The sequence below is a fragment of the Acomys minous genome, assembly GCF_964271855.1.
Source record: "Acomys minous genome assembly, chromosome: 9".
In the NCBI taxonomy this organism is placed as follows: domain Eukaryota; kingdom Metazoa; phylum Chordata; class Mammalia; order Rodentia; family Muridae; genus Acomys; species Acomys minous.
Genome location: NC_140490.1, coordinates 52350064 through 52361562, shown reverse-complemented (window position 1 = coordinate 52361562; position 11499 = coordinate 52350064). Strand labels below are relative to the sequence as shown.

Sequence of the window (11499 nt, the reverse complement as noted above, 5' to 3'; positions counted from 1 at the left end):
ATAATTCTGGAAGCTTCTGCCCAGGTGCGATGCCCCGGGTGGTAGAGATGCAGTGCTCGTGGTTTCCTAAGTGTGCAGTTTAGCTCCATCCACCTTGTCTCCGCTTCAGCCTTGAGGGCCCTTAGGCAGCATCTAGTTCTCACTGGCTTACATTCATTCAGTCACTGGTTGATATATCAAAAAGGAAATATTTCCCATGAACCATGTCCCACAAAAGAAAACCTCAAGAGATGAACAAGGCACAATCATCCTTTCAGCATCACAGTTTACTGCTGTCTAAAGGGCTGATTTGGGGTCCTGGATACTATGGTCTGAATCCCACACAGCTCCTCTATTGAGACCTAACTCCTTAGGGATATGATCAAGTCACAAAGTCTTTGCCCTCAGTTATGGAATTAATGACCTTATTTATATATTAAAAAAAAAAAGCTTGAGAGTCCAAGTCAGGCAGCTTTGCAAGTTTGACTATATCTGGATCAGATAACAAGACCCTGGCTCAAATGATAAGGCAGGCAGAGCCAGGGACATGGCTTAGTTGGTAACGTGTTTACAAGAGCATGAAAACCTGAGTTCACATCACCCATGTAAACAGCTGGGCATGGCCGTGCATGCCAGTCATCCCAGCCCTGGGAAGTTCACTGGCAAGCCAATCTAGCCAAATAGACAAGCTCCAGGTTTACTGAGATGCTTTGAAAAAAAATACAGTGAAGAGAGTAGAAACACCCAACATGGATAAGTGGCGTGTGCACTCACACACACACACACACACACACACACACACACACACACAATTTGCTTTTACATGTACACATGCACTGTGAATATATACAACATAAAATACATAAAGAGAGGAAAATATTTAAACATTGATTTGAATTAGCCCATTTACTTTTTCAGCCATGCAAGGAAGGACACATGTTTGGGAATTGTAGCCCTCATGAACATGGGCATCTGTTCAGCACCTTGATCTTGGACCATCTCCCTCCAGAACAGTATATAGTACCCTTCTGTAATTCATAAATGACCCAGGCTAGGCAGTTTGTTACAGCCTCTCTCCTGATTAAGGCATTTGATATCCATGGGCTTGAGGCAATGGATGAAAGGGCCATGGGGGCGGGGCTAATGCATACGACATCTATAGTAAATCCCATGCAACAAAAATAATGCTTCTTGAGGGAGAGAAAGTGTTAAAGGAGGTGGCAGGTCCAGTGTTCAGGAGGAGGGGAGGGGGAAATCTGGTAACACAAGAAGGCTTCCACAAGGTGAGGCAGTCTCTGAATCTTGGGGCTGGAGAGAGAAAATAAACAAACAGACTAAACCTTGAGCAACATCTCTAGACTGTTGTTGTTCCTGCTAACAGGCTTACAGCGAAGCCAGCTGGGCTAGCCCCAGAGCAACACTTGGGAAGAAGCCCACTTCTTCTGACACCTTCTCCACATCCCTTTACAGCAACACAGCAACTCAAGGGTAAAGTTCGAAGTCTTTCCAGTCAGTCAGTAGGAGTCATAATAAACCAACTTTGTTAAATGGGGGGGGGGGGGGGGGGAGAAAGACCCAAACAAATAACAGCAAAAACAACAAAACAACATTTACAAGCACTATCTTGTTTGCCTAATATTGCTTTATTAAGACAAGTCATTCATTGTAAATGGAACAGTCTGAAACAATCAGAAAGTGCTGGGACACACCTATAATCCTATCACTAAGGGGGTTGAGACAGGTCGATTGTGAGTTTGACGTCAACCTTGTGAGTTTCTAGACCAACCTAGGCTATACAGTCCCTGTCTCAAAGGGGGAAGCAGAGAGCTAAATCAAGAAAAGTGCTAGAAACGGACGGCAACAGAACCTCCTTATCATCATGGAACTGGACCACAACACAAGCAAAATTCAATGAATGTGGAACTCGACATGTATCAGAAGAGGTATGTACTCTACACCGTGAGCTCTGAATTGCTTATCAGTGTAGAGAGGCTGAATCAGAAATAGCTTACATCACAGCCAGGGCTGGATGCCAACTGAAGACGCTGCTTAAGGAGTATTGGTCTGCTCAGTCTACCGCAGCAAAGCACCATGGACCAGGTGGCTTAGCAGAGGTGCACGAAGGAGGAACTGGCTGCTCAGTTTTTACAGGATTTCTTCTGAACCTTAAGTTGCTGCCTTCTCACCAAATCTCCTCATGGTGCGCACACACGTGAGCGCACATGGGGGGGGCGGGGAGGGAGGGAGGGAGGGAGGGAGGGAGAGAGGGAGAGAGAGAGAGAGAGAGAGAGAGAGAGAGAGAGAGAGAGAGAGAGAGAGAGAGAGAGAGAGAGAGAGAGAGAGAGAATTCTTTTTTTTTTTTATAGGACTGCAATTCTACCATATTGGGGCTCCACCCTAAAATCTTCATTGAACAAGAACTAACCTACTAAAAATTCCCATCTCTCACATTGGGAATTGTTGCTTCTACGTACACATTGGAGAGAGCCACAGTCCAGTCCTTAAACAAGTTAGATAATTGATAACCATTTTGATAGCTAAACTTCTCTCACAGTTTTTTAAAAAAGCAGTTTCGAGTTTTCAGTAAAAACAAGCATCTATCTAAAGAGCACCAACAATTCAGAGTAATTGCACATACCTTAAACTCCCATACACATAGATTAATTTTTGGAGTGGTGCCCTACTTTATTAAAAACCGGAAACTAAAAATATTCTTGATATCCTGAGGCTAAGATGCAATTTCTTGACTAGACTTTTATGTCATTAAAAAAAAAAAAAGGACCTGTTCTTTGGTGAACATTCCACCACCAGCTGATGGAATAAAGTAATGTTAAGGCTATAGGCAATGCTTGCTCCATATCCCAACACACCCTTGCAGATCTGCTGCACACCCCAGTGTGCAAAAAAAATCAGGTTAGTGTGCTTTTTCATGTCTCTCGTGAAGTCTAGGCTGGCCTGGAACTCACTATGTAGGTCAGGCTGGAACTGAGTTCTGAATTCTCCTGTCTCAGCCTTCCATGTAGTGGGAAAAATAGGTGCACATCACCACAGGAGGTTCTCTTCTCTGTCTTTTGTTTTCCTGTTTTTTTTTAGAATTAATATTGTTATCTGACAATTCTATAGAGCACTTTGGATAGTGTTAGGGATGTGGATCACTGATGGAGTGTTTGCAAAAGGCTTTGTTTTAACCCATATCAGGGAAAAAAATAGACAAGAAGCCCCTGGATACGAGATAGCTCCTCTTTCCATTAATCTTCCATAAATGCTTAGGAAAAGGCAGCTCATTGGGAACTGCTCGGTTTCCTAGTCTATTCTGGACCTCCAGGAGCTGCTCTCCAAGCCGCGCCTACACTTGCCTCCTCTTGCTCAGAGTTAAACAGTTTTCTTAAGCCAACATATCCCAAGGGATGTCAGTGCTCCTGAGCTGTCCAGAAGGCTCAGGTCATCTTAGGCTTGTGGTTATCTCTGGGGTACAACTTATGACTGATGCACGCACATCTTATGACACCCAGAACCATCAGAAGTAAATTATTTCATAAGGACTGTGCGGTGGCATGTAACTCAGTCTACTTGGGGATAGCAAACGTGCTGTGGTTGGTGACATTCAGCCGACCACAGCCCCAAAGGCCTGGGAGACTTCATGAAGTAAAGCTGAGTGGACTCAAGTCATCAAGCCAACCAAAGAAATAATACATAATAAATATATTAATAAATATAAGAATATATCATGTATGGCACACACCTTTAGTCCCAGCACTCAGGAGGCAGAGGCAGGCAGATCGCTGTGAGTTCAAGGCCAGCCTGGTCTACAAAGTGAGTCCAGGACAGTCAAGGCTAACACAGAAAAACCCTGTCACACACCCCCCCCACCTCAAAAAGAATATATCATGTATGTTCCTTCAAAACTTTCTCTTATACCTCATTGCATGCTGAATGTTTTCTATAATCTTATTTAAATATTTATACATATATGAGTACCTATATACCCATAACATTTCTATCTCAGATCTGTCTATATAACTGTAAAAATAGCAATTCAATGCAAACATAAAATACAATATCAGTAACTGAAAATTAAAATAGACATGGCAGATAGCTTGCTGTGTGTTCATATGACATAAGGTGATACAAGGCTGCCTTTATTTTTCAGTTATAAAAAACTTAATCCCTCCATGACTCAGAGCTACACATTCATAAAGCACTCAATTGTATTTGATATAATTAGAGTAGGTACCTTAGATACAATTATATGCATTTAAAGTACACTTCTGTTTTTTCATATAAACTAAACTATAATTGTCACTACATTTTATGACTACTCGGTTCCTTAAAACTAATGGAAAACAAACAATATAAATGTCCAGAGATAACTCTCAGAGATCAAGCTGGCCTGGAACGCGCTATATAAATCAGGTCGGAACTGAACTCTGAATCCTCTTGTCTCAGCCTTCCATGCAGCGAGAAAACAGGTGCGCACCACCACAGGAGGCTCTCTTTTCTGCCTTTTGTTTTCTTGGTTTTCAAAATTATATTGTTATTTGACAATTTTATACAGATATATAATGTGTTCTGATTACTTTCTCCCCCTCTCGACCCCCTCTCCCCTCCCTGTCCCGCTCCCAGATTCATGACTTGCGGTGTTCTTTTGTGGCCTTTCTAGTTTAACCAGGGCTGGCTATGTGACACTTGGATTGGGACTGTGCATTGGAGCCTGGTGGGGTCATCAGTGGGTGTAAGACTAAGGGTAGTCTTTGGCCTCGGCGGCAGAAGCAAGATGACAAAAAAGACGTCATCCTTTGGAAAGTGTCGCAACTAGACGTACACATTGTCCCGCCGCTGTGGCTCCAAGGCCTACCACCTTCAGAAGTCGACCTGTGGCAAATGTGGCTGCCCTGCCAAGCACAAGAGAAAGTATAACTGGAGTGCCAAGGCTAAGAGGCGGAACACAACCGGGACCGGGCGGATGAGACACCTAAAAATTGTCTACCGGAGATTCAGACATGGATTCCGTGAAGTAACAACACCTAAACCCAAGAGGGCAGCTGTTGCAGCATCCAGTTCATCTTGAAGATTTCAAGCAGTCATAAAATAAATGCTCTGGTTTCAAAACAAAACAAAAACAAACAAACAAATAAAAAGACTAAGGGCAATGATTTCTCCTTTCCCGGATCTATCAACAGCAAATAAGTGCAGCAGTGGGAGGAAGGGCCTTCTTGGTCCTTCTTCATCCATGCCTGACTGCTGACAGCCTCACCCTCGTACTGAGCCAGTGCAGGCATCCTCAAGAGCTGTGAGTATGCGACTGAGGTGGCTGTCTTGCCCCGAAGTCATTATTTATTTCACTGTCCTCTCCTTGTTTTCCAGCCCTCACATCATTCCCATCCTCCCTTTCCCACTGTTCCCTGAGTCTTGGAAAGGATGGCATAGATGACTTAGTGAGGGCTAAACACTCACCCATCACTTACTTCAACACCCTGTACAGCCACGGATCTCGGTATTCACCACCATTTTCTGGAAAATGAAGCTTCTCTGTTTAAGGTCAAGAGTAGCATTTATGTGTAGCTATAAGTGTAATATTCAGAGAGCAGCATAACACGATGTCAATTTAGCTAAATAACAGCATAGACCCTAAGGTCTATGACCTCCCCATCATGGTGTTTGTTTGTTTGTTTGTTTTAAACAGGTTTCTAACACCCAGACATGTATTTCCTCCTACAAAGCCAATCTTTAATCCAATCAGAGAGCAGTGCCATAATAGCAGTGCCACTATTGCACAAGTGGACCTATAGTGTTTTTTTTTTTTTGGTTGGTTTTGTTTTTTGTTTTTTGGGTTTTTTTTGTTTTGTTTTGTTTTGTTTTGTTTTGTTTTTGTTTTGTTTTGGTTTGGTTTGGTTTTTCGAGACAGGGTCTCTCTGTGTTAGCCTTGGCTGTCCTGGACTCACTTTGTAGATCAGGCTGGCCTTGAACTCACAGAGATCCACCTGCCTCTGCCTCCCGAGTGCTGGGATTAAAGGCGTGCGCCACCACGCCCGGCTGACCTATAGTGTTTAATAGATTGTCCTCAAAGACTGAAAGAGACACAGCTGAGTACCTCTGTTCTCCCATGCCATCTATTGCTCTAGTAAACTCCACGACAAAAAGCACCTTGGAGAAGGAAGGGTTTATTTGGCTTCCTGTTCCAGGTTGCAATACATCACTGAGAGGACTCAGGGCAATAGCTCAAGTGGTAACTGAAGTTGAAACCGTGGAAGAGTTTCACTTACTGGCTTGTTCCCAGACTCACAGTCAGCCATCTGCCTTCCTCATACAGCTCAGGCCCACCTGCCCAGAGACAGCACTGCCCACAGTGGGCTGGGCTTTCCTGTATCAGTTAGGAATCGAGAAAATGCTGAACAGACATACCCATGGGCCACTCTGATTGAGACAATCCCCCAGTTGAGACTCCCTGAGCTAACACCCGGCTGGATCAGGTTGACAGCTGGAGCTAATTAGGAGACTCCCCTAGCAGCCTGCACAGCACCTTCTGGGGCTCTTCCCTTTCTTTGAAAAATGCACAGCTCTGGAGTCATAAAATGAGAGCTGCAGGTTTGTGAGCTTGTACGTGATATCCGACGGTTTCCAATTGTCTAGGTTTGCCTGGGGGCGTGCGCATCTTTCAGCATTAAAACCAGGAAGGTTCCAAGCAGGGAGGAAATTCATTCCTTTGCCATCTCCTCCCCAAACGTGTACATTTTAAGCAGTCGCTTCTCCTGTGTTCCTTCACTATTCAACATTCTTCACCCAATTTTTATCCCCCAAATTTTGGTGAAACTCCAATGCACCTCACCTTGTCCTCTGTAATGCTTTGGACTGAGAACTGTGTTGTCTGAATTTCACCATCGTTTCCAGGGAGAGAGACAGACACACAGAGAGAGACAGAGACAGGCAGACAGATAGACAGAGAGAGATTATAAGGAAGTAGGGTCTGTTCAGAATCTTGAGCCGGAGACAGGGAGGCTCTTTAGAGTTTCACATGTTAATACTCTTGTGGATGGTGATAGTCTGCCCTGGTTGTTACAGGAAGCTGTGATATGTCAAGCATGGATCCCACACACCCTTGATGCCTTACCTGCTATCTTCTTAGCTTCATTAGCTTTCCCAGTCATGCTAGAACGTGTTGGTATCAAAGAGATCTTGACTCATACAAAAACACTGGGCTCAGTATTCAGCTATTAAGAATGTCACCTAAATGATACCAAAGTCACATTAGAATATCATTAAAATAAATACATAAGTTTTAGTGCTTTTTTAAATCCTCTTCAGTCCTTAGGCATATATAGCTACCAAGTTAGGAGTAATTTTTCATTGTTTATTTTAAGACTACATAGTTAGTATTATTTACACACACAAAAATCCCATTGTCTTATTAAGTGGAAAAAAGTCATGATCTAACTCAAGTTAGATTTGACTTGAAATACGCTGGAATCTTAGCCACTCTGTAAAAAAAAAAAACAAAGAAAGAAAACTAAGTGGTGTAGAAACTTGCTACTTAAGACTATTTCGGAGATGAACTTTCTAAGAAATGTCCTTAACAAGAGCAGATCATTATGAGGTAGAACAGTCACCTGCCTTCTCACTACCACAAGTCAGGTCCTCAGTCGACAGCAGTTTTCCTTTCACAGCTTGAAATGCCCTCCGTGTCCTTCTGACTATTTTCAATTATCTTCCCACCAGATAATCAGATGTTCTTGCTGTAACATAATTTCTTGTTTCAAAATATGAAATTTATCCAAAAAAGAGAGATGCTTGGCAATGCAGAGAGCTTTGCAGGACTCACTTCAGAACACCGCTTAGACAGATGCGCTCTGACTTCAGGACCCCCATCCCCTGGGAACATAAAGAGAAACTTTCTCATCTTAACTAATAGATGTGAAAAGAGAAAAACTCAAATAATGTAAATCTACTTGGAGGACAAGTTTTACTCAGTCCACTATTATTGCAAATTTTGTGTTTCAATCAGCTCTTTCCAGTCCTTTTTGGTTGATTTTTCAAAAATAATCGTATCTAAGAACACTTTTATTTTCTCAGATCATAGCAAAGAAAACTTTTTTTTTTGCCTTTGATAAATAGAAAGGATGATCCAGTGGCACAGCAGCTACAGAGAATTAGTGCTTTTCCTGAAAAAAAAAAATTAATGTCTTCTGCAATGCGAAGAGACCCCCTTCAAGAGGTAGAAATTCCATGGTAAGAATGTATGTCTAGACTGCCTAACCAATGGTTCTGTGATGCTATGAGAGATGTTGTAGTGGGCCTTTTGTTCTTTTTGTTTTTTGTTTTTGTTTTCTTTTCTTTGGAGACAGGGTCTCAGTATATGTCTCTGACTATCCTGGAACTCACTATGTAAAACAGGCTGGCATCGAACTCACAGAGATCCACCTGCCTTTTCCTCCTGAGTGCTGAGATTAAAGGCGTGCGCCATCACGCTTGGCATGGATCTTCTTTTAATTAAGAAACTCACTGTAATTCTTTTAAATCATACAAAGAAGGAACAGAGTTCATACATCTCTTGTTTTTAATGCCCATAAATATCTCGTCCAGATAACGATTTGGGACTAACTCATATCCCCAGAGTGTAATCTCAGTTATAGTCACCCTTTATATTTATCTCCACTTAAATATTGTATTAGAGATGACAGGAAGTAAAAATATATAGCAAGTACAGGCAGACATGAAGAAAAGCAGAGGGCAGATATGAGACCAGAACCTGGCACTAAGCAGTCGCTCTGAAGAGCATGCAGCTAATCCACGAGCTTGCTGTGGTGTACAAAGTCTTCTGAACCTCCGGAGGGCTTTCAAAGCTTCTGTGTGTGGAACAGGGCTCTATTTACCAGCTTTGCAGTGTCTCTGCTCCTCAGAGCCTAAGGCAACTTCCCGGTTCATCTTCTGCTAGATCTTTATCCTGTTGGGTGAAGAAGACATGAAATTCATCCAGCATCTGGGTTAAGACTTAGAAATTAAATATATTATTGTACATAGTGAAATAACTATAATTGATAGTTGTTGAAACTCTATATACAAACAAACTCAATAGAGTTCCAGGAACAGTAAGTTCAGTTCCAGGGATGGCCAGAAAATATTTTCCCACAGAATCAGCAATAGCTGTGAGATTTTGGTTTTAGCTCACAACATATATGCATGAGGTTACCAAGAAATATCGGACTCTGAAGATCACGTGTAGCATCATCTTGCAGGAAGCCAAGGCCCATGTTTCAGTTTCCAGATATTGTAGAAGTCTCCCTCCATCGCCACAGTGACAATGGGGACAAACAGGATCCTCCTCTTTATCCCAGTACTGGTCCTCTGAAAGAAAAGTGGGCCCTAAGGAATCGTTAAGACAGGACTCCCAACCCTCTCTGTAGTAAGTGGAGACAAAACACGGAAGAGGGTAGGAATCAGCGTTCCACTTTTCAGACTTAAAAATAAACTCCCTTCCAGGGGGCTGGCTCTTCTGTTCTTTGTAGCTGTAGAAGTTTCCGGTTCTGTGGCTGCATCACTGCCATGGCAGATGTTGGTGACATTTATGGGAGAAGGACGGGATGGAAAACACCTGTGGTGTCTCACGCTTACTCCCTCCTAGCACTAGGGAGACTGCAGCAGGAGGATTGCCAAGATTCGGAGGGCAGTTTGGACTGTGAGTCTGTGGACAGCCTCAGTTATAGAAGAAAGACCCTTCCCTGAAGGAGATTTGAAAGAAGAGAAGGAGAAAGAGGAGGATGGGGAGGAGCAGATAAAATATTTCATATGTATTTATTTCTCATAACAAGTTTATAAACGCTAGGGATGGCTGGAGTGTGTCTGTATCCACGATTGTAGAGACAAATCATGGTAAGGAACTATGGTGTTCTTCCATTGCCCAGCACTGCCCTGACCTCACATGCACAGCGTGTCTTTGACTGGCTTTGGGCCTTGTCATATACATGAATCCTGGTGACTTAATGCTTGACTTTATTTTCTTCGAGCCCACATGACTCCATTTGTACAGATATAGGGCATAAAAATGAGTGGGTTCCTCTTCTCATTAGGGACCTGACCTCATTTCTGAGCTTTTCTAATCCCACCTGTGAGATGTGCAGTATTAAAACTTTTAAATCCTGACAGCTATAGTTTTGTTTTTTCCATCTAATAGTTTGCCTTTTCCCTTTGGCAACTTAATCGTGTGGTCCTGGATTCTCTCATGTGTAGAATATAAGAATTTCAGAAAATAATATCCAAAGGCTTTAAAAAAAAACTGAAATAACTCCACAGAAATACTCACCATTCTATTCAGGTTGAAAATATATAAACACACTCGGCTGGGGAGACTGTTGTTCCCTGTTGTAGGAAACTTAGGCACAAAAAGAGGGAGAGAAGACTAGACTAATCTCTATGGTACTGTGCAGATGCTAAAGATAAAGGAATTAATATGGACTAAGATTCTATTGTCAGAATGTCTCCTTGCTAGTTGACTAACTATGGGATAGTGGGTGCTTAATTTGTTTATAAAATCCGTACACTGTGATGAACAAAGGCCTACAGCATGACTATGTGCACAGACCAGTATCCAAGCCTCTAGATCTAGCTATGGAGTGTTCTAGAAATTGTGACACTCCACTAGCAACTAGCAAACTAAGAGCACAGATGTATTTTCTCATTGTCAGTTCCCAAAAATACAACATCCAGGGTTTGGGCAGAATACAGAAGATGGGCCCAGGATGTGTGATGCTACAAGGGGCAAGAAACAGGGCTACATTAAAAAAGGAAAAAAAAAAACAGAGAGAAAACATCTTGGAGGTGTGTCCAACTAGATGTTTATGAGTGCTGAGACATGAAATGACAGTCAGATGACAATCCATTGAACCAAACAAGTACCCGCTAGTCCATGTTTACTCAACCAATAAGGAGTGGGAAATACTCTTCCTCCTGCTAAAATCTCAGTTAGTAATGTGAAAGCAATGGAGACTGGAAGTGTCGTAAAGTCATACAGAAGAAAACTGTAAAGATGCTAAAATTAGTGGGCAAAACCGTAGGAGGAATAAAGATTTACACTTGAACATTTAAGAAGGAGAAATCCCAAGTTTATAGTACAGAAACTCAGTAAACACCCACTTAGCCAAATCATTGGGGTTCCTATCAACAAGAAGGCGCCCCAACCCATAACATCCCTGGACATGATGCCTGAAGAAGACATAGCATGGCTTCTGCACTGTTTCCAGAAGTGAATGACGCCAGCCAATTACTGAGCAAATGGTGGGAGGATAGACAATGAGGAGCACTATGTGAGGTAACTGGCTAGTACTTTCAGTGAAAAGCCTCAAGCATGGCCTGGGGATGTACCTCGGGGGCAGAATGCTCGCAAGACACACACAAGGACCAAGCATCACATCCCCTGAACCACACCAAGAGAGTGTCAAGAGCTTTACTTGTCACCGATTGAAGATTGAAGGGGACTAATGAATGACAATTTGATGTCATATGACTCTAGAATTGGGTTTCAAAAGGAAA

At 42.5% G+C, this 11499-nt stretch overlaps 1 long non-coding RNA gene and 1 pseudogene across 2 annotated transcripts; one reads left to right on the top strand and one right to left on the bottom strand.

Annotated features, from left to right (window-relative positions):
* Positions 1–892: 892 nt before the first annotated feature.
* LOC311605109 lies at positions 893–8896 on the bottom strand. The gene is made up of 3 exons (XR_014781797.1): positions 8847–8896; positions 7088–7203; positions 893–1287 (listed from the first exon to the last, which is right to left on the bottom strand). It is a non-coding gene; the product is annotated as an uncharacterized lncRNA (long non-coding RNA).
* Positions 4754–5077, top strand: LOC311604630 (large ribosomal subunit protein eL37-like; annotated as a pseudogene). Its single transcript has one exon. The product of its transcript is annotated as a large ribosomal subunit protein eL37-like (transcript).
* Positions 8897–11499: the final 2603 nt, after the last annotated feature.